The sequence below is a fragment of the Cavia porcellus genome, unplaced genomic scaffold (genome assembly GCF_034190915.1).
Source record: "Cavia porcellus strain 051 isolate PalLab524CR breed Dunkin Hartley unplaced genomic scaffold, mCavPor4.1 scaffold_16, whole genome shotgun sequence".
In the NCBI taxonomy this organism is placed as follows: Eukaryota; Metazoa; Chordata; class Mammalia; order Rodentia; family Caviidae; genus Cavia; species Cavia porcellus.
The window spans coordinates 1,430,579-1,456,745 of NW_026947499.1; positions in this window are offsets into that span (position 1 = coordinate 1,430,579).

The following is a 26,167-nucleotide window of genomic DNA, read 5'->3' on the forward strand; positions in this document are numbered from 1 at the left end:
GCCCTAAGTGGGCCCTGCCGACGGGCGTCCTCATGGGGTAAAACCATTGGAAATCGGTAAAATAGAAAGAGCTGATTCGTCAGACCAGCGCAGCGAATGCTAATGACCTGCCTCGGCCCTTCCCCGCCCGCGAGGGGACTGTGCGAAGATTACCTCTTCATAACGCGTGGGGGCCGCAGGCGTCTCGGATTCCAAGGCTTTAAAAATTTTGAAGTGTTTGCATGCTAAGCGCGGCGCCTGAATCTAAATGCAAAATTCGCTGTATGTTGCGTGTGTAGGCTTTTACTTAACTCGAGGGTGGTGTAAGCAACGCTATTAACGCACAGGCTGTTCGGCGGGGGCCCCAATGATACCAGACCGGGATCTTCACTAGCACGGAAGGTTTCCCCAGCTCTGGTGTCCAGGTAGAGTCCAGCACCTCCCTGCCTTAGCCTGAGTAAAAGCCTCCAGAGGAGCTTCTGAAAAATACACGTTCCCAGATAATCCTGACTCGGTGGGTTTGAGACAGGAGCAAGGCATTTTCTTTTAAAAAGTGACACAGAGGGCCGGGGATATGGCTCGGTGGCATAGCACCTGCCTGGCAAGCGCGAGGCTGTGAGTTCAATCCCAGGTACCAAAAAAAGAAAAAAAGTGATATGGAGTGATTCTGAGGCTCAGAGAGATTTGAGAAACGGGCAAGATTTGAGGCCCTGGCACCATGCACTTGAGTGACTCCTGAGCAAGAACGAAAAGCGAGGAACAGTTTGGAAACGCTTCTGCAAGGATTTTTCACTTTTTTGAGCTTCCAGGACAGTGTGGAGTACCACGAGGAGGTGAATTCCGGTTTGGAGAGAAGGGGCTCCCCGAACTCACCAGCAGATGGCGCAATGAACCAAGAAACGGGTCGCTGCGGCTGCTAGAGAGAGCGTGACCCCGAGGGGCACGGGGGCGGGCACTGGAAGTCCGGGTCACTGCTGCTGTGGGTACGGTGAAGCGGCAGCCCACGCCTCTGTGCGTGATCCACGTCCGCGCCAACGGCCCACTGTGAGGACGAGGGACACTGGTTTCAGAACTGTCTGGACCTGGAAACTTGAAAACAGTCCTCCTCCGGGAGCTGCCACCCGGGGCTGGAGGAGGATGGCCCGGAGGATCAGAAGTCTTGGGATCCTGCAGCGCGTTTGCAGGTATTCCTGAGGGCACCCATCAACACACACACACACACACACACACACACACACACACACACACGGCAGATGTGTGTGCTGGGGACAGGCCTGAGGGTGGTGATTGCAGGTGGTGACAGGGGGGCACTGTGAGTCTTTCTGTTGAGGAGGGTGGATGAGGGGGTGTCCCTTTGCCTGAGTGTGCGAAGACCCAGGTCCACGTGGGTGGCTTGTGTTGAGACTGGTAAGGATGGACCGTGGCTGAGGCCCTCAGCCTCTACCACTTGTGGCCCCTGTTTGCACCACACATGAAGTAATGGCTCATTTAATGTCTGCTGGGTGGTAAACACTTACACCTGTGGACGTGACCCAAGCACATTGCCGCTGTCTGACACCTTAATCCAACCTTGTTGGGCTGACATGAAAATGAAATAGTGGGAGACCCCATAGTCAAAGCAGGCAGTGGGGTCCCCCGCCTTGTGCACCCAGCCGGGAGTGCAGGTCTGCCAGCCTCAGCTGGAGTCAGGGTTATTTTGGTTTTATTCATATTAGGAAAACAAAACTCAATGCACTTGGTAAGTGGCGAGGCGCTGTGTCACTACGGTTGGTTAATACCATCCGGCTTGGGGGGGGAGTGGTTCTGTGGACTTAGGAAGAGCCTCAGATGCAAATCAGCCAGCCAAACAGGGTCACAGTGACCACCTTGACCTACTTGGGAACTGAGCACGTTGTCAGGGCATCAAGGTGCACCGAGCGAGCGGCCGGCTGGGCTCTGGTGAGCCGGAGCTGGACCTCGGCTTGGCGCTCGTGGTCTGCGTGTCTTTCCCACTGCGAGGTTTTAAAACCACTCAGAGGCTCCTTCAGGAGACATGCTGAAGTTTTCCCCGAGGTTAAACCAGTGGTCCTTCTGTTTCATCCTGGTTAGTAACACTTTCTACCTTTTAAAGTAGAACAGTTAAAATATGTAATGCAGGAGAGAAAGTTAAAGGACTTTTGGAAAGCAAAGCTTGTTCACCACTCAGTCAGCGGGGGATGCGCGCGGGATTGCTGTCCCCACCTGTGCCCTTCCCTGTGTGGTTGGTGCATATAATCTTATAGCCTGCTTTCCCTCTTCTTAATGCAGTAATCACACGATGTAACTAGTTTTTCCTTTCTTCTGGCAAAATCTTGATAATAGATTCCTTGTAGCAGAGGACAGGATGTCAGGGGAAAGTTCTTCTCTATGGATCTTGGTGCAGTGAAAAATTATTTTCTAATCCACGTGGTGATGCTCACCTGTGATCCCAGTGCTCAGGAGGCTGAGGCAGGGGGACCACTTCAAGTTTGACGGGAGCCCGGGCTCCTGAGTAAGAGCCTGTTTCAAAGAAAGAAAGAAAAAGAAAAAAGAAAAATTCCCTCATATAAAACGATGAGCAGATGCACATGGCCACAACCAGCGCATCCTGTCTGCTCTGGTGCTGGCCTTTCACATGGGGTGGGAAAGCCAGGGTCGGGGACTGCACCAGCACGTGGAGGGGGAGCAGCAGGGCGAGACGACCAGCAGGGGCAGAGGCCAAGGTCTCCGCTGGGAAGACCTGTGCTGCTAGATTATCTTACAAATTCAAAACCATTGCAATTAAATTTTGTATTAGAAAAATTTAAAAACTTAACCTTGATATAGAAAAGTAAATCAGAATGGTTGATTTATTAAAGAAGAGAAGTGACAGCCAGTCCGAATTCTTGACGCAAAAGGATGGTGGGACAGAGCAACAACAGACAGCCCAGGCCCCGGCGGAGACAGGAATTTGATATCCAGAGGTGCCTTTGAGCTCAGTAAGAACAAGGTCGCGTTTTACATAGAGGACCGGAAGACTCAGACGTAACCAGAGGAAAACCCCACGTATGTCTAGCTCCCTCTGCAGGCACAATTAGATGCCTGAGGAGTTAATGGTTTACACGGAAAAAGCACATTTGTAGAAAAGCCAGGAGAAGGCACTAAATTTACTGATGGAGGTTTAGAGACAGAGAAAATCTAGATTTTGGAGTAAAGGGCACCAGAAGTGAAGTACCTGAAAAATGACATTTTGGGGGTAAATGTATCTGCCACACAGGTGACAGGTAAAGACTGGTGTCGACGACAGAAGAGGGGCTCTGGGCCAGAGAGGCCCAGGAATCAGTAATTGAGGAGGGGTGTAAGGAGCGGCCTCACAGACGTTACACCCTCCAGTGATCCCTGAGACACGCAGCACGGTGATTCCGGGAAGGGAAGGGACCCAGGGCAGAAAAGATGCCACCACAAAGGCACAACCGCCAGCCAGAGTGATCCCAGGCTGCTCGATGTCATGAGAGGAAGTCAGAAGTGAGGGCGGACAGTGGAACACCCCAGAAAGCCATTTCCACCCTCACGTGTGCCTGTGGGGCTGTGCGGGCGATGCAGGTGGCGCAGGCTGATGTCTGCCTCCTGGAAGGCTGCTGGCAGAGTGTCTGGAACTCCTAAACCATGAGCCAAGACAGAGACCTCCGGGCACCGGGTGACGCGTCCCTGAGGTCAGTGTGGGCCAGCCCTGGGCCCACACGGTAGACAAAGGCATATTTAGCCGAGGAGCAGGAGGACCTTGAAGTGGCTCGGGTCATGGCCACTACATCTGCGCATCCCAGGCCTGTCCACAGGCCGTGAGTTCTTCCCACAGACCTGCACCCAGCGAGCCATGCCACACTGCTTCAGGGACCGTCTTAGTGTGTGTGCTAGTGTCCGGAAGGACTGTTCAGCCACCGCTTTGTTCTCCTCTCCAGGCTAGTGTTTGTGATACTGCTGCTCTTCCTTCTGCAGAAGATGCGGAATTATTTAACCAAGTGGTTAAAGCGATAGATTTTGCATGAAACTGCCCTGCATCTGATCCTGACTTAAGATAGGACTGCTGATGAGCTTTTCACCCTGGGAAAGTCCCTAACCTCCATAAATTTAGGTTTCATCATTTATGAAATGGAAACGATACCAATTAATTTAGATGAAAGGAAAAAATTATTTGAAGGATGCAGATAGCTAAAACTGTCTCAAACAGAAATAGAAAACAGGGTAAACTTATAAGAAAAAACCCCTGCAAATTAGTAATTTAAAAACCACCCACCAAGGAAAAAATTTAAACCCAGATGGTTTCACTGGTGATTTTGCACATTTTTTTTTTAGAAAATACTTAACGTAAATTCTTTACGAAGTGAGGAGGATGGATGTTTTCCAAGTATGCATTTTTATGAGTTATGGATTTAAGGAGTCCTGTACCAGGGTTGAGGCTGTGGAAAGTGAGTGGACAGTCCTGGAATGGGCTGTTAGAAGGTGGGCATGTTAGAGGAAGCAGGTCTCGAGGCTGTGACCTCTGCTACCTGTCACCATGCCTCACCCCGACCTAAAAACCATGGAACCCACCAGCCATGGACTGACCTCCTGAAACCGTGAGCCTTAAATAAACCTTTCCTCCTTTAAGTTGCTTACAGCAGATATTTTGTCACAGCTACAGAAAGCTGAATCACATAGCCCATATCACCTGATAGCAAATTCGGGGGGAAAAATCACAAGACAACCACAAGCACGCATCTCTCATAAATACAGGCACAAAGAGTCTGAGCAAACTATTAGCAAACTGAATCTACCGTATAAAGAGAGGATTACTTACTGTGGCCCGCTAGGATTTATCCAAGGTCTTGTAGCATCCACAAATCAGGTAATATATGGGTGACAGCAATGGGCTAGAGAACCAAAATCTCACAGCCAGCTCAGGAGACACAGGAAAAGTATTTGACAAAATTCAGCTTCCTTTGCTGATCAAAAGGACCACTTAGCAACCCGGTATGGAAGGGAGCGTCTTCAAGCTGAGCTGGTGTGGCCCATCAAGTATCACACCTGAAGTGAAGGGCAGGACACCTCCCTCCTCCTAAGGTCAGGAACCAGAGGGAGAGTCTGCTCCTATCATTTCCACCCAGCAGGGCACAGGGCACAGGGCACAGGGCACGTGGGGCTCTAATCAGGCTACTTAGGCAAGAAAATGAAACAAAGTCACGTGGATTGAGAAACCACTGTGAACTTCTCTCTGCCTGCAGATGACGTGGGCTTATATAGCAAATGCCAAGGAGGACAGTAGAGAACCACTGGAACTAGTGACCAGGTCAGCACAGTCACAGGACACAGTGCCAGCAGCAAAAATTCAGGGGTATTTCTGCACACTTGCAATGAACAAGACAACCTGTGAAGAAATCCTCTTGCAATAGTGTTAAAAAGGATAAAATACTTAGGAATAAGTTTAGTAAGTGGTGCGCTAAACTTACATCCTGAAAAATGCCCCAATGCTGTTCGAAGAAGTCAGGGCAGATCTTGAGAGATGAGGGGACACACATGCTGTCCAGGAATCAGAAGACTCCGTATCCTTAAGAGGGAAATACCCCAAAGCCCCCTGCAGACACGAATGCAGCACCCACCAGAGCACCAGCCGCCTCTGCAGAGCTTCCAGGCTGACCCAAAAGTCCATGTGGTCACCCCAGAGACAGAAAGCCACCAATGTTACTGTGAAAAAGCAGAACTGATTTGGGGAACTCATGACTTCTGACTTCAAAGCTACGGTAATCAAGACAGTGCATTCCCAAGGATGGACAGAGATCAAGGAAACGGAATTGAGAATGGACCTCGTGTCTGAGGCCAGTTGCTTTTTGACAGGACAACCTAATGAAGGAAATGTGGGCTTTTTCAACAGATGTCAGAACAGCTGGATTTTCCATATGCAAGAGAATAAAACTGGACCGTTCTCCACACTGCTTATACACGTGATTCAGAGTGGCCCAAAACCTGGAGGACTGTGACACTCTTACAAAAAAACATAGGAACAAGTATTTCTGGGCCTTGGCTAGGAAATCATTTCTTAGATATGACAAAGCATAAAGTAAGAATACCAAAGGAGCTCTGACCTCACCAACATTACACATTTCCGTGCTGCAAAGGAACTCGGCAGAGTCCTACTGTGCTTGAAGGGTTAACCTGCAGAAAGGAATAATTATCTGCAGGCCATATTTCTGACAGGGGTAGCATCTAATACATAAGGAACTCTTAAAACTCAACTATAGAATGCAGCCCACTTGTCAATGGGCACTGGATCAATCTAAGGAAGATGATATACAAATAATGAGAAAATGTGAAAATATTTTTATACCACTAGTTTTGAAGGAAATGCAAGCCGAGCTCCAGGGAGATGCCCCCCATACCCACTCGGGTGATTGTAATAGATAGAGGACAGGCTAGGTGAGATTACGGAGAAACAGTCCCCTCCACGGCTGGTGGGACCTGCAAGGAGCCCAGCTCCTGGAAGTTCACTATCTGGGCTAAACACAATAGTCCCGCACGTCCCGTCAGCTTTCCTCCCAAGCTCACACCCAAGAGGGGTAAAGTCTACGGGGATGCCTGTGACAACTTCAGCTCTAACACTCAGCTCCAGCAAGGTGATGACCAGACCCCTCCAGGGAAGAGTTTTCCAGCAACACGAGAAACAAAATTCTACTCAGCCCCATCGGGGAGAACTTGGGAGACCCAGTGCCGAGTGGGAGAAGTGTCACTTAGGGCCCGATTTCAAATTATGCGACATGCTTGGAAAGGCAACTTCATATGAGCAGAATTGCATTAGTAATTCGCAGAGCTGGGGAGGCTGAGGAAAAATCGGGGTGATGCTTCATGGCTGACAGGTTCCTCTGGGGCTGGCAGAAATGTTCTGAGCCTGGGGTGATACTCAACTCCGAATACAGTGAAGCCCCTTATTTTATGTCACAAAACGCACAGCTTAGAGGCAGATTCTGTGATGGCTTAGCAAAGCTGAGGGCCAGTGGAGAGAAGGGGATACTATGGACAGGAAACGAGGCGGTGGCACGCTGTAGACCATGTCTGGTGTGCCCCGACACTGCTGAACGCACAGCCGTTACCCATCACTACCCACCCCATTCAGTGCCGGGTACCTCACTGTGACCACCACTGGAAGACACCTTGTGGGTTGAGCCAGTGACAGAGCACTTGCCCAGCACATACTGGGTGCTGGATGGAGTCCCCAGCGCCACACAGCAGAGCAGAGCCAAACCAGATCAAAATAAAACTCACTCTCTGTTAGCTCGGGATGAGTTAACGCCTTGGCCAGGTGCAGTGGCCCGTGCTTGTGATCCCAGCTCCTCAGGACGCTGAAGCAGGTGGATTGTAAGGTCCAGGTCAACCTGGTAATTCAGTGAGATTCTGTCTTAAAGTAAAACTAAAAAGGTGCCTGGGGTGTAGCTCAGTGAGAGAGCACCCTGGGTTCAGCCCCCAGGACCTCCGACAAAAGACAAAGTCTTCCCGGATAGTTGTTTTTCCATTGAAGAAAAACAGATCATTCCAAAATGCAGGTCACTGGGGGTCACCCAGATGCCCGATCCCACCCGTCATCTGTCACACCACCCAGGCTCAGGTTGTTGGGGTCCCTGTCCCCCTCCAGTCATGGGGTAGTCACAGTGCGCCTCCTGACTACGGCTATCCTGGCTGGCCGCTGAGCTGCAGCAGTGACGTCCCTCTGCCTGTAGCACTCTTCTTGCTGCCCCCCATCAGTTCAAGGACCAGTGACATCACCAGCCTGGGCTCAGGTGCATTTCCAATCACGCACCTTCCTGGTGCTTGTCACCACCGCCGCCTTGTGTGCACCGAATGTGGGTCTTTGCTGTGCTGTGTGCTGTGCCGTGCTCGGTGCCCTAGGAGGTTGCTTGTCCTCCCTGCATGCGGGAGAGGGGAGCACTGCTGTGTCCCCTGCATTACAGGTGAGGGAGTTGAGACAGGCCGAGGGGAATTGGTCCAAGGCACCAGTGGACTGCATCCTGGCTCCTCTGAGCCTCCAGAGCCAGTCGGTTGTGAAGGGAAGGCAGAAGAGTCTGAGTGTGTGTGTGTGTGTGTGTGTGTGTGTGTGTGTGTGTGTGCATGTGCACGGGTGTGTGTCTGCCAAGCCACTGCGTGTGCTGTTCCTGTTCAGTCCAGGCTGCAGCTGGGCTGCTGCTTGAGCCGATCAGCACCAAAGTGACCGTCATCGTAGAGGCGTGGGGTGCTGGGCGTTGCTTCTGCTGCTGCTCGGCTCTGGAGACTGACTGGGTGTTTGGTTCGGTGCAGGTTAAAGCACAAATGCTCGGTGTGTGTTACATTGCAATGAAGGCGGACAGCACGTGGAAAAAAGTCATTAATGGATTAACAGATGCTACAGGTGCTTGCAGATGTGTCTGTTTTTACCACACTGGTGCTTATAACTGCTGTTAGGATCTTAAAATGTTTCCCAAATGCGACCTTGAAATGCTAATTTTTCGCATGACCCCATCTCCCTTCCATGCTGATCTTTCTGCTCCTGCAGCAGATCTGGCGCTGTTGAGTGGGGGAAGTGCAGGGGGGCGACGGCTGAAGGTTAGCTGACCAATCAAGTCCCTCGGATTTGGCTTTCGTTACTTCACTCTGCAAATAGCTAATGAACGTCTAAAGAGCAAACACTGGATAAGCTGGCAGTCCCCAGAGAAGGGATCTCCGGGAGGGGCTGCACCCTCCTCCGAGCTCTCCGCAGTCTAAAGACCGGTGTGGGCTTTGGGCTTTTCATTAAAAGTGCAGGATCCGCTGTTAGCGCTGAAAGCCCTTTGCAAGCTGCTTGTGTCATGAGAGCCCTTCTGGGGACACCTCTTGGCTGCCGTCTCTCTCACTGTCTCCTGCCTCCTGTGTTTCTCCTGGTTCCTCTCCTTTTCTCCTTCTGTCTTTCTTTCTCTGAACAGGTCTGGAGCTACATGCGGTGGGTCCCGGGTGTGCACACGGCGATATGAATGTGTGTTTTGTGTGTCAGTCGTCCTCCCTCAGTGGGACAAACACTGATACCTGTAATTTAAAGGAGAGGTTTACTGTGGTTCACGGTTCAGGGGTTTCGGTCCATGGTCCGCTGCTTGGAGGTGAGAAGCCTGGGGAGGGACACTGGAGCCAGGAGGCACAGACAGGAAGCGGGAGGAGCCCAGGGTGAGCGCCCGCCTTTCCGGAGACCTCCTCTTCTGGACAGACCCCACCCGCAGCACGGGCTCCTCCATGGCTGAAGCACCGATGGGCACCGTACCCGTGGTCCAAACCGCGCCTCTGAGCATACTATCCTTTTGGAGGGCAGCTAAATCCAAACCATAGCACAGAGGGTGGTGGCACTGTTCGTTATTTTTAACTTTCCTTTGACGCATTTTTACACCGGGAACTTTTGTGAACACGTTCTTTTCAAACAGTTAAAAATAAAAAGCTCCATTTTTAAAAACGAACGCTGTGGGCCCTGCTTGTATGCTGTGCGGGCAGTCTCTCGGCAGAGAGTAGGAACCATTCCCACTGAGCGGAAACCTCCCCACCGAAGGCTGCCCGGTACCGTGTGCAGGCCGAGCTCCTGGAGAGGCTGCAGGACTCCTCAGCCGCGGTGTCCACTGCTCTGGCGCCTGTGTCAATGCGTATTCCATCGGGGTGGGCACAGTTACGTAAGGCGCGCGCTCTCTCCAGAACACGGCACGGAGCTCGCCTGGGCATTGTCCCATAGTGGGGAATTTTATTATTCGGGAGCCTGCCGAGCTCACCGATGGGTCAGGGGGTTAAAGCTACAGAAATATGATTTGAGAATCATCTGAGCCCAGCTTTGTATGAAAGATAAACAGAAGGATTATCAAAGCCCTTTGACAACATTGTTTAAATACCCATGGGGGGTGGGGAGGGGGCCGGGGAGCTGATCTAATCAAAAGCAAACCCGCGAACAGCAGTGTCCCCGCCTTGGTGAAACGGATGCCCAGCCACCCGGCCCGCAGATGCACTGGAGATCGGGGTTATTTTGACTCGAGCTGTTCACAGCTGCCTTCCTCTTGTAAGTCCTGCCCACGAGCGCTGTTCCCAGATGCTGTTTGTCTCTGCCCGAGGGCAGACAGAACGGGCTCTGGATCTCCAGAGAGGATCGGGGGCCACCCGAGTGAGCCAGCCCTTGTGGGGGGCTTTAGTGGGGACTCATTGCCAGGCCTGTGGCCAGGTAGTCTCCAAGTCCTTCATCTCAGCCCACCACGGGGTGTGTGATGCGACCACGCACCTGCCGGTGCACCCCAGTTCTATGTTAGGGACAGAAGAATTCCCTCATGAGCCTGCACCCCGGCACTGTGGACCCTGCACAGCCACCAGGGCCTGCAGGGAGCCAGGAAGACCTGGCTCTGACTTGCTTCCTCAGAGCCCGCAGGTTTCTGGTTTCAGAGGTTTTTATTTTGTTTTACTTTTGCGTAGTTGGTTCCCTTCCTGGTCGTTTCCCATAGCTGTGACAAGCCACTTCCATCACATGTCACCACAAATGAGAAAGAAAATGTGACCCCAGGAGTCTGGCCTCCCCAGGGGCACATTCCGTGGATAAATGTGAGCAGCAGCCAAGGGCCAGGAGACTGGGGTTGCCTTGTGGACAGCGGTTTGCACATACTCAGGAACACCCGGGGGCTGGACCAGCGGAGGAAGAGGGTGTGGGGAAGGAGAGGGTGACCCCTGAGCACCAGGTTCTCACTCGGGGTGGGGCTTGAGGGTGCCTGGACATGGGGCTGTGCAGCTGACCTGCTGCTGGGAGCCGGGGCCTGGTGGAAGAGGCAGTCCCTGGGCGTGGCAGGATCTCACCTTCCCTCCTGGTCCTCCCTTTGCTCTCCGAGTCCTGGCCACCGTGAGGTGAGCAGCTCTCCTCCGCCAGGCCCCTCCCCATGACTTCCTGCCATGGAGCCCACTGACTTGGGCGTGCAGATGTCAGGCAGGGTAGCCCTCTCCCCCTGTAAGTGCGAGGTTGGATACTGCCTCTCGGCGATGAGAGAGTGACCCAGTCAGGGCCCCAGCAAATGCTGCCTTCCCCTGCAGTGTTCAGCTATACCAGTGCCCCCAGAGCTGTTCATTGCTGGAGTTAGCTGAGGCACACTGTCCCAGACGCTGGAAAGTCTGACCACCACGTCGTGGGCTGATTTTCCAGCTGTGCTTGGAGTGGGCTCCAGTGGAATCGGGAGTGCGAGGAAGCCCCAGCTGCTCGGGGTGTGGGGGCGCTACTGTGGGGTTGCAGCGTCTTCCTGCTGTTCAGTTGAGCAGGGCTTGGTCGGTGCAGCCTGGTGCTCTTTAAGAAAGCCCCAAACGCATAAGCATCTCCCTGGCTGGGCAGCACGGGTGTCCCAAGGGGCGAGCAGGCAACCTTAACCCTGCAGCGCACTGCATGTTCACCGGGAGGCCGGAGGGCCTCCAATGCGGGGTTGGATGTGTCCTAAGAGATCTGGAGCAGGAAACAAATATGAAGGGGGCAGAAAATGGTATAAAAAGGAGACGGGCACAGGGAGAAGGGGGTCTCAGGACTGCTGGGCTTCAGCTTCAGCTGACAACGCAAGCGAACCCCAAGTCTCCTCCTTGCTCACACAGGCTTTGACAGCCGTTCCCTTCTTTCCCAGCGGGGAGACTCGCTGTGGAGAAGCCTTTCTCTCTGTGGGACTTCGGGGCGACTATCTCGCTCTGCCTGACTGTAGGGCTGGTAGCCGCGTGCTGCGTCTGGAGAAGCGGCCTGTGCCGCAGGATTTGGGGAGCAAAGTCTGCGAGCTGGGTGGTGCTGCAAGGCACCCTGCGTCGTTCACCGCCCTCTGTTCCTCCCTCGCCCTGCAGGGTGGATGGCCTAGGGGCCACGTCACGGTCTCCCTGCGGGTACAAAGAGACGCAGTCACCAGCTCAAGGACTGCGCTGGTCAGTGACAGTCCGAGATTTGCATCCCTGCACATGGCCGTGTTTCAGGGAGGTTCCTGGGTGGAATCGTGCAACAGGGCCTCAGGGCCAGCGATGCCCTCTGGTTTGCCCCAGGACTCTACGACCTTAGTTTAATCTACTTGTATTGAAAAGTAAGATTGCAGTGAGAGATCAGTGAGAGAGCTGGGCAAATCCATCAGGAGTTCCCCAAATCTAGACGGAAGTGGATTCTGTTCAGGAAAAGAGTTGGGTGTTCTTGATGATAACGCATGTGTGAGTGCATGCGTGTGTGTGTGTGTGTGTGTGTGAGTGTGCGTGTGTGAGTAGCTGATTTGATTTGTCTCCCAGGCCCCAGAGAGCAGCGCAGTGCCATACCCACTGGGGGTGCAGAACCGGGTGGCCTACTGCTGCACCCCGCTCTTCTCCACACTGTTTGTGCTGCAGACCAGGCCGAGCGCTCCCCTCTGAAGCCCCTGCAGCCTCGCAGGGATGAAAGCCCCACCCGACCCTCAGATCTCTGCTCTCTGTGGTAATGCGCGGTGAGTCTGCTTACAGGAGGAGGAACGGTAATTGTTGAAGTATGTTTTCCTGAGCTGCAGAATCATTTTTGAAATGCTTCCCTTTAATCCGCCGACCGACCGCCTTGAGGGGGAGACCCTGCGGAAGAGGGCTGGCCCCCGAAGCCCCATCAGCAGGCTGCGTTCTGTCATTTTTCAAAAAAGAGAAAGGTGACTCGTGTCCCAGAGAGAGGTTAAAAGAGTCACTTTTTCCAGCCGTGTGGTCCTGGTGCCGCGGTCGTGGGCAGTTACGATGGTTTCGCCCCAGGGAGAGACAAAGCATAGCACCTGCCAGCCCAGCCGGCCAGGGCTCTGGCTAACCGGGAGGGCGGGGCCTGCTCCACACCCTTGAGTTCCCCCAAGTCACAGTCATTAAGGAAAGGCCAACTGCCCGATGAGGTGGGGCTTCAGAGCTCACCCTGCCTTGTGTCCTGCTGCACCTCATGTGGGGCTGGTTCACTTCCTGAGCCTCCGCCGAGGCTGGGACTGTGGCCCTGGTGCCCTGTGGGTGTGTGATGTGGTTGATCCCCAGCATGCACTCTGGGTCAGTGTAGCCTCCTGGCCTCTTCAGGGTTTGCTGGTCTTGCTGTCTGGCTGAAATAGAGGGAGGACTCAGCTTCTGTGGGGAGGAGGTGCCCCCCGAACGGCCAGTCATTTAGCAATGCAGCCACCCCAGGCGGGCCTGCTCCTGGTCCCTGCATTTCTCTTCCCAGAGGTCCCAGGAGGACAGATCACCTTGGTACAGTGACCCTGCTCAGCAGGGCTGGGCCCTGGCCCGCATCGTAATACAACCCAGCATGGGGAACAGGAGGGGCCCCTGAGCCCAGTGCAGGCCTGGGGCGGTGAGCTGAGGGAGACCGGGATCTGCTCTCTCTCCTCCCTGCAGTGGGTCCTGGTCCCGTGTTGGGAAGGAGGCCCCTGGTGAGTCTTCCCCAGGGAACGGAGCAGGGACAGGCACTTTGGGGACGTCAAGGAAGCCTTTGCCAACAGAGGAGTCAAAGAGGAGTGCTGAGTGTCCCCAGGGGTCAGGCCAGGGTCTATGGGGATTTTGGGGTGTAGAGGGGACATGCCAGCTCAGGCAGGAGCAGGCATGGGGTCTGGGACCTTGGGCTTCCTCAGGAACCTGCAGAGCCCAAGGTCCTCCCTGGGAAAGGAGCCCGGTCCTTTCCCAGTTACGGATGTGGAAAGTGGTCTCGCCAAGTCTGCGCTATGTTCACACCAGTGGGTGTCGTCTCCTGCTCCTTCCCTTCCTTCCAGAAGGGACGGTGACTGACCAGCCCCCATTTCTCATGCTATGGGGACGTGACCCAGGCTTGAGTATTGGCTGGGAACCAGAGGATGTGGCTTCTTTCCTGGAGGTGCCCACAGGTTGGTCATGGAAGGCGTGCTGGCAGAGGGATGGGCAGGGCAGGGCCCACACTGGGGTAGCCCAGGACCAGGGACAAGGGGCGGCCCAATGCCACCAACAGAAGCCTTCACTTCCCTCCATCCAAGGGAAGCAATAAGTCCCAGGACCCAGACAGCGGGAGTGCTGAGGTGCCCAGCTGCTCACATGTCAGCTCCTCTGGGACCATGGCAGAGATGAGGGCCGGGTGCCCACCCAGGGTGCACCAGGCAGCCCCGTGCAGGGCGGGTGAGCCAGGGAAGCTCACCCAGGCAGCTCCAGCCAGCACTTCTGACCTCAGTAACCCACAGTACCAGCGCCCAAACCTGGGAGCCCCGTCGAGGATGGGGCTGTGTCCCCTCCACACACATGTCCACTCCACATTCCTGTGGATGTCCTCCCCACAGAGATTCTGCAGAAGGCCACTGTTAGAAACAGGATCTGTGCAGACACTGAGGCAGCTGGGGCCTGTGGTCCGGGCCCAGCCTGCTGGGCTCCCCGGGTAGAGGCTGCGGGTAGAGATCTGGGTAGGAACCTGCCAGGAGCAGGCCGGAAGCCAGAGTGGCAGGGGACCGGGGACCGTTAGAGAGCAAGGCTGGTGGGCTCAGAAATCACCAAGACTTGAAAACTCTTCAGTTCAGACATGGAGAGCAAGACAGAATCCTTCCCAGTTTGTTTTACAAAGCCAGCCTAATCCCCATGCCCAAACCCAGCAGTGCAGGAAAGGAAATAGAGCTTATGCTCCTGTACAATTAAAGATCTCTAAATCCTAAACAAAATACTTGAAAACCAAACTCTGTGCTGTGCTGAGAAGATAATGCATCGTGGCCAAATAAGGTTTATTTTGGTGATGCCGGGGCAGCTTGTTCCTGTGAGGCTGACGACCAGGACCCCGCGAGTGAACCAGGTGAAGAAGGGAAGCTGTGTGGTCAGTGTGATGGATGCTGCAGAGTTTGCTGGACAGAAGGAAAGCTGAATAAAGACAGACAGCCTGCCCCGGGCGCAAGTGCCAACCTTTCACCAACAGCCCCCACCGCCCGACAGTAAAAAGTGGACACACGCGCACGGTAATCATGTGAAGCTCACCACCACTGCCGTAGCCGATGACCTTCTTTTGATCAGTGGAAAAGACAAGCAACAGAGGTGAGGTATAAACAGCAGAGAAGCGGGGACTGAGACGAACAGAACACAGGAGAAGCAGCCCTGAAGCTTTGCTGATAGCCGTAGCAATACGTGGAGGCCATGACATCAAGGCTGAAGTCCAGCTGTCCCCCCTCCGCCACCAGGCCTCACACAGTGTTAGCTGGGGTTTTGGAGGCGGCTGGATGTGGAGTGTGTGACGGACTCACTGTGCAATGCTGGGACCCAGGGTGTGAGCGCTACACTTGCCCTAGGCGGGCAGCCTGCACACAGCGTAAGGGGCAGAGAGTCTGGCCCCTATTTGTTGGCTCGTTACCTTCAGTCCACATGGACTGTCCCCCTCTGCCGTGCTGCCCTGCCTCGGAGCCAGCCCGTTACAGACTGAAACCTCCACAAACGGTGAGCTCAACAAACCTTTCTCCTTTAACTTTTGGTATCGGGTATTTTTTCTCAGGGAGAAAATACCTGAGAGGACAGGCGAGTCCACCTGGGGGACGGCAGGCACCATGAATTCTGAAAACGAAAACAGATGAAGGATGCTGAATACAGTCTGTCTTTTTCCAAAATAACGACAACACTGAATTAATTCAGTTCCGACAGAGTGAGCTAAGGATAACCTCAGCTACTGACTAGTGGAGGCTCTGCCTGTGTGCAGAGGTGATTCCCACACAGCAGACACACTGTGTCACTTACGGTCAGTGACCCTGAAACCTGGCCCGGCCCACAGTCCCTCTCAGCCCTCAGCGTGGGCTCTGCCCTTCGCAGCCCTGGCTGTGCGGCCCCTGTCCCTGACAGCCACCATCGGCCACTCTCCTGCTGGCCTGGAGCCTGGGACCTTCCAGCCCATGCAAGCCAGGGGCTTCTCTGCCACCCAGGGCACAGCAAGGGCCAGGGAGGGCCCCTTTCTCCTCTCCTCCCCAGGTGAGGCCCCCTGGCAGGGGACGAGACGAGGAGCCCCCCAGAGTCAGCTCCCACCAGAGATCACGTCCCGTGTTGGCCACGCTGCACAGGCCACGCTGGGGACCCAGCGAAGAGCTGGTGGTGCTGAGCACAATGAGCCAGACCCAGAAAGACAGCCGTCGCGTGGTTCCTGCTGGACGGGAAAAGAACAAAAACCATAAAGTGAAAGTGGGGAGGGGGTGTGGGGGACAGGGGGAGCAGGAAGGGGGCGGGGCTGTGGGCGTGCACAGAGACGGCTGGGGACCTCGTGGCCGTGCACAATAACCCAGCTGACAGCCTGTGTCGCAGCGAGAACAGGGCGCGGGGCAGTGAGAGGGCCGGGACGCCTGCCGTGACCCGGTTAGTCCAGGGTCTCCTAGGTGACACCCGAAAGGCACCAGAGGAAAGGGAGGCAGACAGGCTGGGCGCTGCAGCAGGCACCTGCCCGGGGAGCGCAGGGCTGTGAGCTCCACCCCGGCACCAAGTTAGCCAGCAAAGGCAAATGTAGTTTCATCAGATTGAAAACTGTGACCTCAAACGTCCTGTTAAAAAACGGTGAGGTCGGGGTGTTTGCAAGTCGGCTGTTGCTAAGGTGCTTGTATCGCGGGGATAAGAAATATTCTTATAACTCATCAGTTAAAAAGGTTTGTAGGAAAACAGATGTATGCTGAAATCATAGTGTTTGGTTAGATGAATGGGACACGCAGTTTCCGCACGGCGAATTGTCTGTTACACCAACCATCCGCGCTAGGAGAGGAGGCAGAGTAGGAGGTGGCAGGAAGGGGCAGGTCCTGTGCAAGGGGGAGGATGGGGGAGGGGGAGGACGGGGGAGGGGTGTGGAGGAGGGGGGAGGGGAGGGGGCAAGGACCCGAGCTGCATGCACCTGCACGGCACGAGGCGCCTGAGCACTGTGCACTGTGCACATAGATCGATGAAGACTAATAGAAGAGGAAAAGGGGTGCCCTGAACAGACGCTCCTGCATAGAAGATAAAGGAAAGGCGGAGGAGCACGGAAAGAGCCCTCAGCGCTGCTAGCCCCCGAGGAAATGCCCGCCCACGCCGACACCCATGCCTAGGAAGGGACCTGAGAGGACAGGCGAGTGCACCTGGGGGATGGCAGGCACCTTGAATTCTGAGCTCAAGACAGTTTGTTAGCCGGGAACGTCAGCGTGGAATTACCCCATGACCCAGCCATCCGCTGCCTCCATGTCCACCCAAGAGAATTAGTCAACTTAAAATGTGTACCTGGGCATTCATGGTAACCCAAAAGTGGATATGAGCCAAATGTTCATCAGTGGGTGAATTTACAAACTGCAACGTATGGTAAAATGGATTACTATACAGCCACTAAAAGGAGGAAATACACACAGGATGAGGCTGGACCTTGGAGGCAGAGCTGAGCGGGAGGGGCCAGGCACAGAGGCCACAGGTGGCATAATTTTACCTCCACAGAAGCAGAAGCAGACGTGTGCCAGGGGGTGTGCTGTGTGCAAGGCGTGCAGTTTCATCCACAGTGGTGAGAATGTCCTGAGACCAGAGCTCAGACATGGCCGCGTGTGCAGACAGGCACCCTGAAAACATGGAATTGGCAGCTTTAAAAGGATGGGGTTTGCTCTATGTGAGACTTAGGTCAAAGCATTTATTTCAGTGAGCCCAGCACCCTGGGAGGCTGAAGCAGGAGAAACTCAGGCTCAAACTTGAGACCCTGTTTCCAGGTGACAAATGTAAAAACATGGACTCTAGCATAGTTTGAAGGCCCTGGACTCGATGCCCAGTACCACAGGCGGAAGAAATCCAGCCTCTTAAAGATTTTCCCGCGTCTTCCAAAATCTCTGTAAAAAAAGATAGTTTAGTGAAACCATCCAAAATTCTTGGAATTTCCCATGCGGATCAGCTGGGAGTCCTGCCCCTGGCCAGGCCACTGTGTCCTTCCGAGCTGAGTCACCGGCGTTGATTCTCCTGTGAGGCGCCCTGGGCTGGGGCAGCCACCCTTCCCCTTTCTGTGCTGTGGTGAAGTTTCCTCTTCTTAAGCTTTGAGAAACGTCAGGTTAAAGACCCTGCATTAGTGACGCTCTCTGTGTCCTGCCCGGCTCAAAACTTTCCCTGTGTCTTAGCTTTTTAAATCCCTCCTAGTCAAGAAGTAAGACATTTTTGTCTGTAAACATCAAAGGCTCTTTTTCTTCAAAACAAAAAAAAAAGCACTATGCCGTCCACCAAATTAAAACGAAAGCTCCTCCAGCCTCATAAACCTGTGACTCATTTATGGAGGACGGGAGGCTGTCTCATGATCGGGCTTTTCTTCTTCCTGGCTGAAACACTGAGAGCCACATTGCAGGACGGAATTCAGTGCACTGGGGATTTAAGATGTGGACGTAACTGGGTGGGTTTAGGCTAAACGGGTGTCGTGTCTGCCTAAAACCCGACGCTGAATCTTACTTCCTGTCTGATGCACTGGTTGCAGGGACCAGGGGACGGTCTTGCTGGGATCCAACATTGATGCCTCTAAATCCCCGGGGCTGGAGGCAGGTGCGGCATGGGCTGGCCCGTCCAGGCTTCCATTTGTCCAGCCCACGCTCCCCTGCTGGAAGGGACTGCATCTCACCTCCATAGACGGAGACCAATGTCCACTGCTGCCTTGGCTATGTGTGTCCTGCTGTGCCTGGCCCGGACCCCGTCCTGGGATCCTGGGGGCTGTGTCTGGCCTGGACCCCATCCTGGGATATTGGGGGTGCTATGCCTGGCCCAGACCCCATCCTGGGATCCTGGGGGTGCTGTGCCTGTTCCCGGACCCCATCCTGGGATCCTGGGGGTGCTGTGCCTGTTCCTGGACCCCGTCCTGGGATTCTGGAGGCTGTGTCTGGCCTGGACCCCATCCTAGGATCCTGGGGGTGCTGTGCCTGGCCTGGACCCCGTCCTGGGATCCTGGGGGCTGTGTCTGGCCTGGATCCCATCCTGGGATCCTGGGGGTGCTGTGCCTGGCCCAGACCCCATCCTGGGATCCTGGGGGTGCTGTGCCTGTTCCCGGACCCCATCCTGGGATCCTGGGGGTGCTGTGCCTGTTCCTGGACCCAGTCCTGGGATTCTGGGGGCGGTGTCTGGCCTGGACCCCATCCTAGGATCCTGGGGGTGCTGTGCCTGGCCTGGACCCCGTCCTGGGATCCTGGGGGTGCTGTGCCTGTTCCCGGACCCCGTCCTGGGATCCTGGGGGCTGTGTCTGGCCTGGACCCCATCCTGGGATCCTGGGGGTGCTGTGCTTGGCCTGGACCTCATCCTGGGATCCTGGGGGTGCTGTGCCTGTTCCCGGACCCCGTCCTGGGATCCTGGGGGCTGTGTCTGTCCTGGACCCCATCCTAGGATCCTGGGAGTGCTGTGCCTGGCCTGGACCCTGTCCTGGGATCCTGGGGGCTGTGTCTGGCCTGGACCCCATCCTGGGATCGTGGGGGTGCTGTGCGAGGCCCAGACCCCATCCTGGGATCCTGGGGGTACTCTGCCTGTTCCCGGACCCCATCCTGGGATCCTGGGGGTGCTGTGCCTGGCCCAGACCCCATCCTGGGATCCTGGGGGTGCTGTGCCTGGCCTGGACCCCGTCCTGGGATCCTGGGGGCTGTGTCTGGCCTGGAACCCATCCTGGGATCCTGGGGGTGCTGTGCCTGGCCTGGACCCCATCCTGGGATCCTGGGGGTGCTGTGCCTGGCCTGGACCCCATCCTGGGATCCTGGGGGTGCTGTGCCTGGCCTGGACCCCGTCCTGGGATCCTGGGGGCTGTGTCTGGCCTGGACCCCGTCCTGGGATCCTGGGGGCTGTGTCTGGCCTGGACCCCGTACTGGGATCCTGGGGGTGCTGTGCCTGGCCCAGACCTCATCTTGGGATCCTGGGGGTGCTGTGCCTGTTCCTGGACCACATCCTGGGATCCTGGGGGTACTCTGCCTGTTCCTGGACCCCGTCTAGGGATTCGGGGGTGCTGTGCCTGTTCCTGGACCCCGTCCTGGGATTCTGGGGGCTGTGTCTGGCCTGGACCCCATCCTAGGATCCTGGGGGTGCTGTGCCTGGCCTGGACCCCGTCCTGGGATCCTGGGGGCTGTGTCTGGCCTGGATCCCATCCTGGGATCCTGGGGGTGCTGTGCCTGGCCCAGACCCCATCCTGGGATCCTGGGGGTGCTGTGCCTGTTCCCGGACCCCATCCTGGGATTCTGGGGGTGCTATGCCTGTTCCTGGACCCCGTCCTGGGATCCTGGGGGTGCTGTGCCTGGTGCTCGATCCCGTCCTGTGATCCTGGGGGATGTGTCTGGCCTGGACCCCATCCTGGGAATTGGGGGCTGTGTCTGTCCTGGACCCCATCCTGAGATCCTGGGGGTGCTGTGCCTGGCCTGGACCCCGTCCTGGGATCCTGGGGGATGTGTCTGGCCTGGACCCCATCCTGGGATCCTGGGGGTGCTGTGTCTGGCCCGGACCCTATCCCGGGATCCTGGGGTGCTGTGCCTGGCCCAGACCTCATCTTGGGATCCTGGGGGTGCTGTGCCTGTTCCCGGACCCCTTCCTGGGATCCTATGGGGGCTGTCCCTGGCCCGGACCCCAACCCAGGACCCTTGGGATAGGCACAAAAATCAAGCAGTCTATTCAAGATGGTCGGGGAGGGGTGTGTGTGTGTGCGCCTCTGTGTATGCACGCGTGCATGTCCGTCCTACACACACGTTGGTTACTCAGATGAGGGTTCTCTCGGGGTGACCCCTGGCTCACGTGCGTTTGAATCCGAGGGACAGAGCTGCGGGATGCTCACTCAGGTCTCCATCGGCTCCCCCCCCCTCCATTTCTGTTCCCGGTGTTCATGGGGACAGAGACGGCACGCGCCCCTGGGAGAGCCCACACTCAGAGCACGTCGAGGCCCCGGCTGCGCACTCAGGACCACGGGGCCTGCTCAGACCTCGGTCTCCTCACTCGAGAGCAGGATGATGGCAGCAAACGGAGTCTGTCCGAACCCACCATCCTTCCCTGCCTGGGTGAGTCAGGAAACCCCACGTGTCTCGTGAGGCACCGGGCTTTGTGGCACTGTTTCCTCTGCATGGTGTGTAGTGTCCCCGAGGAGCACGCCTGCATCCGCTCTGGGGGCCGCTGTGGCCGAGAAAGCCGAGGAACACAGATCAGACACAACACGTGGTGAGCGCCCCAGCGTGCGAGCAGGAGCCGACCAGACGGAAAACATGCAGGCAGACACGGGGCCAGCCCGGTTCTCTCTGCAAGGCATGCATGATGCAAGGGGGCCGCAGGGCCCTTCCTTGCCAGCCTGTCCCTCTGCCAGAGCCGAACCTGCCTGAGAATCAGACCTTTCCCCCGGAAGCAGGGCGACAACTCACAGGCCTTGTAGCACTGCTCACGGGACACTGTGTGTCCCGTGGAGACCTCAGCACCCACATCTCAGGAGCATGGGAGGACTCAGGGCGGGCTGACAGGACTGTCTCCAGTTCTTCTAGAGATGGGCCACCGCCCCAGGGCCTGTCTCTGAGCCCCTGAGAAATCCTAATCGCCAGCCTGCTGTACCAGCCCGGCGAGTTCCCGCTGTATCTCTGCAGAAGATTCTGTCTGTGTTTTGAGAACACAAATCTGACTGTCTTGTTGCAAAACCTTGCCTGGCCTGACCCACTCTAAGCGCTGATGATCAGAAATCCTCCCCCTTCTCTGCCTCCTTCCCTCCCTCCTTCTGGAAGTTCCCTTTGGGGTGCTGGTTACTGAACCCCAGGCCCACACGTGCTGTGCAGATGCCCAGCCAGCAGGCTGGATTCCCTGCCCAGTCTACATGCTTAAGGACCACCTGCTTGGGACTGCGAGCTTCTGGCCTGGTGCTCCTACACTGGCTCCCTGACGGCACAGCGAGCCCCGACTTATACATGGTTCCACCCACAGTGAGCCCCGACTTATACATGGTTCCACGCCGGGAGGCCGCTCGTGGGTGGGGCTTGTTCCTAGGTCCCACAGAGTGAGTCTGATCGGCCTCTGACACAAACACACAGTGCCCCGGCTCTGCGCCTCCTGGCAGCCCTGCTTCTCCTCTCCTGGCACCCTGGGCTGTGGTGGGGTGCCTCTGCCCTGCACCCCAGTGCCATGTGATGAACACACAGCAGGGTCCCGCAGGCTCGGGAGCGGCTTCCCTGCAGCACTCGCGTCTAGGGATGATCCACATTTGAGGTTCGTTCACGACTGAAGTGCAAATCGGGGACCTGCTGGAGTCCCTCTAGTTCTGATGCACAGCAGGAGTCACCCAGATAACAGCAAAGCCACCAGGCCGGGGGTCCCTCAGAGCACCCCTCTGCCCTGAGCGCTGCAGTGTAAGCACTCGGTCCACTTCCCCACCTAGTGACCGGCTCAGTTAACGACCCGGCTGCAGGACCGGAGCTTGGTCATTAAGTGAGGAAGGTCTGTACCCCAAAATTCTTTGGTCTGCGTATCTTAGGCTTCTTTTTCCTTTTTGGCTCAGCAATATTAATTATATCACAAGTAATATTTATTATGACTATGGGATTCTTAAAGAATATAAACAAATTGTAACCAAAACACCATGTATGTGTGTATTTGGGTACACATTAACCCATACAGTAAAGAATCTTGTGTGGACTATCTAGATTGCATATAATTAAATTAGTTATAAACAAAAAAGTGAATTTTATAGCATGCCTTCTATTAAAAAATTAACTGGTTAACAGCTGTATCAGCAAGCAAAGACAAATTAAATTTGAAATATGTCCAGGGTCCCTTCTTGCTCTTTGTAGCTCAAGACCGTAGGACTCGGTGGAGAGCCAGAGGTGCTTGCATAGCCAAGGCTATTTAACCGCACCCGTTACCCCGGCCTAGCACACACCTGCTGCACGGGGTCCCATGCGTGTCTCTTCACCTGATGTGCTGATGTCCTGGCGAAAGGTTAGCTCCAGGGAGACAGAGAGAAGGGGGCGCACTTTCACCTCAGAAATGTTTGATTTGGGTTCTTTTGCTAGAGATGGCATATTGCTGTTACAGATTTCACACACGTGTGCACACACACACACAGAGAGAGGGAGAGAGGGAGGGTGAGGAAGGGTGCGCCTGACATTCGCTCCGTATTTCACCTGAGATGACACCCGAGTCCCTGTCTCCTTACAGGCTGGGCGTTGGCCCAAGGCCCTGGCGCCGGCACCCTGCAGTTGTGACGGGGTGAGGGTGGGGTCCACCCGAGGCAGGCGTCTCCACCCGACCTGTCTCGTGCCTTGGGGCCGTGCCACGATGGATCAAAAATCCAGTGGACATTTAAAGTTAAAAACACAACAGCAAAAACATTTATCGCGGTAAAAGAGGCATTGCCGTGAATCCTCCTCCGAGCCCTGCCCTGCCTTGAAGCCCTCCCAGGCAGTCCTGCCGCTGTCTGAAGCAGCTCTGGAAATCCACCTTCCCGAGGGTCTGCGTGCGGTGTGATCAAAAATGCAGTGACAGCTGCTGCTGTGCCACCCACCGAGTGGCAGCCGGTCCTCACCACGCATGTCCTCGTCCATCTCGCTCACTGGCCTGGCGCCGTGCGACTCCAGGTTCTTCCTCAGGGTCAGGATGACCATGGAAGGACAGTGTTTTGAACACAACTCAGGGAAGAGGACGCCGTGGGAATGAGGACCATGGGCTGGGCGTGTTCAGGTGGAGGCTGTGTCTGAGGGGCTCGTGGCAATGCGTTCTCTGACTTAAACGTTCATCATGTCTTCAATCGCATGGCGAAGGCCTCCTTCCCTGACTGAGGAATCTGCCGCTGGGGGTCTGTTTGCAAATGCTTCAGGCAGGACGGGCTGCGCTGTCTCCTGTGGACGCTACTCCTTGGGGAAACCCCTCTCCCACGAGCACCGGGCTCCCAAGGACCCCAACCCCTCCGGGAGACGCTGCAGAACATCAGTCCTGCCATGTGCTCACGGCAAAGCCGTGAGAGGAGAGGACACAAGGCTTTCTTTTTCTGAGACATGGAGTTCAGGCTGGCCTTAAACTCTCAGTGGTCTTCCTGCCTCAGCCACCCCAGTGCTAGGGTCACAAGAGTGCACCACCACGTGTGGCCTAAGGAATTCTTTATGTGGCCCCAAGGAAACATAGATCTTTTCTTGTGATATATATCATCTCATCATTAAAAAATTTCCTTCTGGGGGCTGGGGATTTAGCTCAGCAGCATAAGCACCTGCCTTGCAAGCAGGTGGTCGTGAGTTCGATCCCCGGTACCGACAAAAAAAACCAAAAAACCAAAAACCAAAAAGTTTCCTTCTGGAAAAGCACCTGGGCCTTTTGTCATGAATCATGCTCCTAAGGGACGGCACTGTTGTGACCAAGGTAATCGTGAGCGAGACTGGGTGGGAACAGTCACAGAGCAGTAAAGCCAGCTCCTGTGGGGTCCCGGCCTGCAGAAACAGGACCTGGCCTCCCCGCCGCATCCTGTTATGAACTTTTCCAAACACACACGGGTGGACTCGCACAGAGCTCTCCTGGCACCAGCCCATCTGCCCCACCCTGTGCCCGTCTGTCTGTCCCTCTGGCCACCGGACACCTCATCCCACAGCACTGGGCCAGGCCCCGTGCTGCTGTTTCTCAGGGAGCGAGCCGCTGACCTGTCTTTGTGGTACCTGTCTCAAGGGCGCAGAGCAGAGGGGAGACGCTGGCAGCCGATGAGCGCTGTCCCCACCTGACCCGGCCTTTTCCCATGAGGCTCCTCCCAGGACAAGGATTTGTGCCAGCAGAGCCGCAGAGATCTGAGGGGCCAGCCGGAAATGGAAGGGGAGCCCTGAGCTCTGCTGAGCGACCGCTTGTAGGCTCGGCTAACGACTACCAAATATGCATGGCATGTCCTGTGCCCATGAGTTCCACGAATCTGCCCACATCCACGTCACCTCCTTGGGTTCCAGACTGATGGATTCCCCAGTATCCAGAAGCCCCCCTCCAGCCAGTATCCCCACCCTGCAATTCCCTACCGCCATACAGACTCGGGACAGAGCAGGCAGGGTCCATGCTTGTGTGCGTCTCGGTCGGGTGCACTGGGCTCAGACATTCTGCTGGACAGAGCAGTAACTTGCTCTTTTGGAGGAGGAGACACCAACCAGGAAACTGGGCTCTGGGCAAGCAGCAGAACTTCGCCCCATGTCTACTGAGGAGACTGCATCCTATTTCAGAGTAAGCTTTGTTTTCAACCCCATGAGCATGGCACCCTAGGCGTGTGCTTCCTGCACCTCCGGAGAGGGGGAGCTGCCCCTGGGTCCAGAGCAGCTGTCCCTGAAGCCAAAGCCGAGCATCAGGCAGCAAGGCAGGCACCTGTGGTGGCCCTGGTCTTCACCTTTGTTTACCCCAGGAGACCTCTTCCCTGGAGACAACTGGCAATGTCTGGAGATGCTACTGGTGGCCGTGGCCTGGGAAAATTGCATGGACATCTCACAGGAGAAGACCAGAGAGGCTGAGACCATCTTGCGGTGCATGGACAGGCCTGTGGCAAAGAATTACGGTGTAAAGCATGCACAAGGACCTGGCTGGGGAACTTCTGCCCACCTCAGTGCACCTGTGTGGCCTTGGGCTCCCCCAGGTCGAACTCAAGTCCTGGTCCATGCTCCAAAGCCTCCTGTAAGGACCCGTGGGAGGCTCTTTCCTCCTGCCAGCAGCTCCTGTACTCTGCCTGCTGCAGAAACTGCTTGCCTTGTGCCTCAGCCCATCCTGGTGCTGAGACAGACCTGACCCCTGCAGTTTAAAGGAGGACAGATTCACTGGGGCTCTGCTTTCAGTAGTCTGGGTCCTGGCAAGATCGGCTGGTTCCAAGGGAGGGTGGAGTGGCAGCGGGGCCTTGGAGTAGAGCCACTGGACACATGGAGTACAGGAGATAGAAAAGGAAAGGGTTGGGAGGGAGACACAGGCTTCCAGGCTGCATCCTGCTGTGGGCCACTTCTTCCAACCAGGCCTGCCTCTTCCAATCAGGCCCCGCCTTCTCCAACCTGGCCCCGCCTTCTCCAACCTGGCCCCGCCTTCTCCAACCTGGCCCCGCCTTCTCCAACCTGGCCCCGCCTTCTCCAACCTGGCCCCGCCTCCTCCAATCAGGCCCCGCCTTCTCCAACCTGGCCCCGCCTTCTCCAACCTGGCCCCGCCTTCTCCAACCTGGCCCCGCCTCCTCCAATCAGGCCCCGCCTTCTCTAACCTGGTCCCTCTCCTTTAACCTGGCCCCGCCTCCTCTAACCTGGCCCCGCCTCCTGACAGCAAGGCTGCTGTAAGCCCCGCCATCGGATCACCTCCCAAA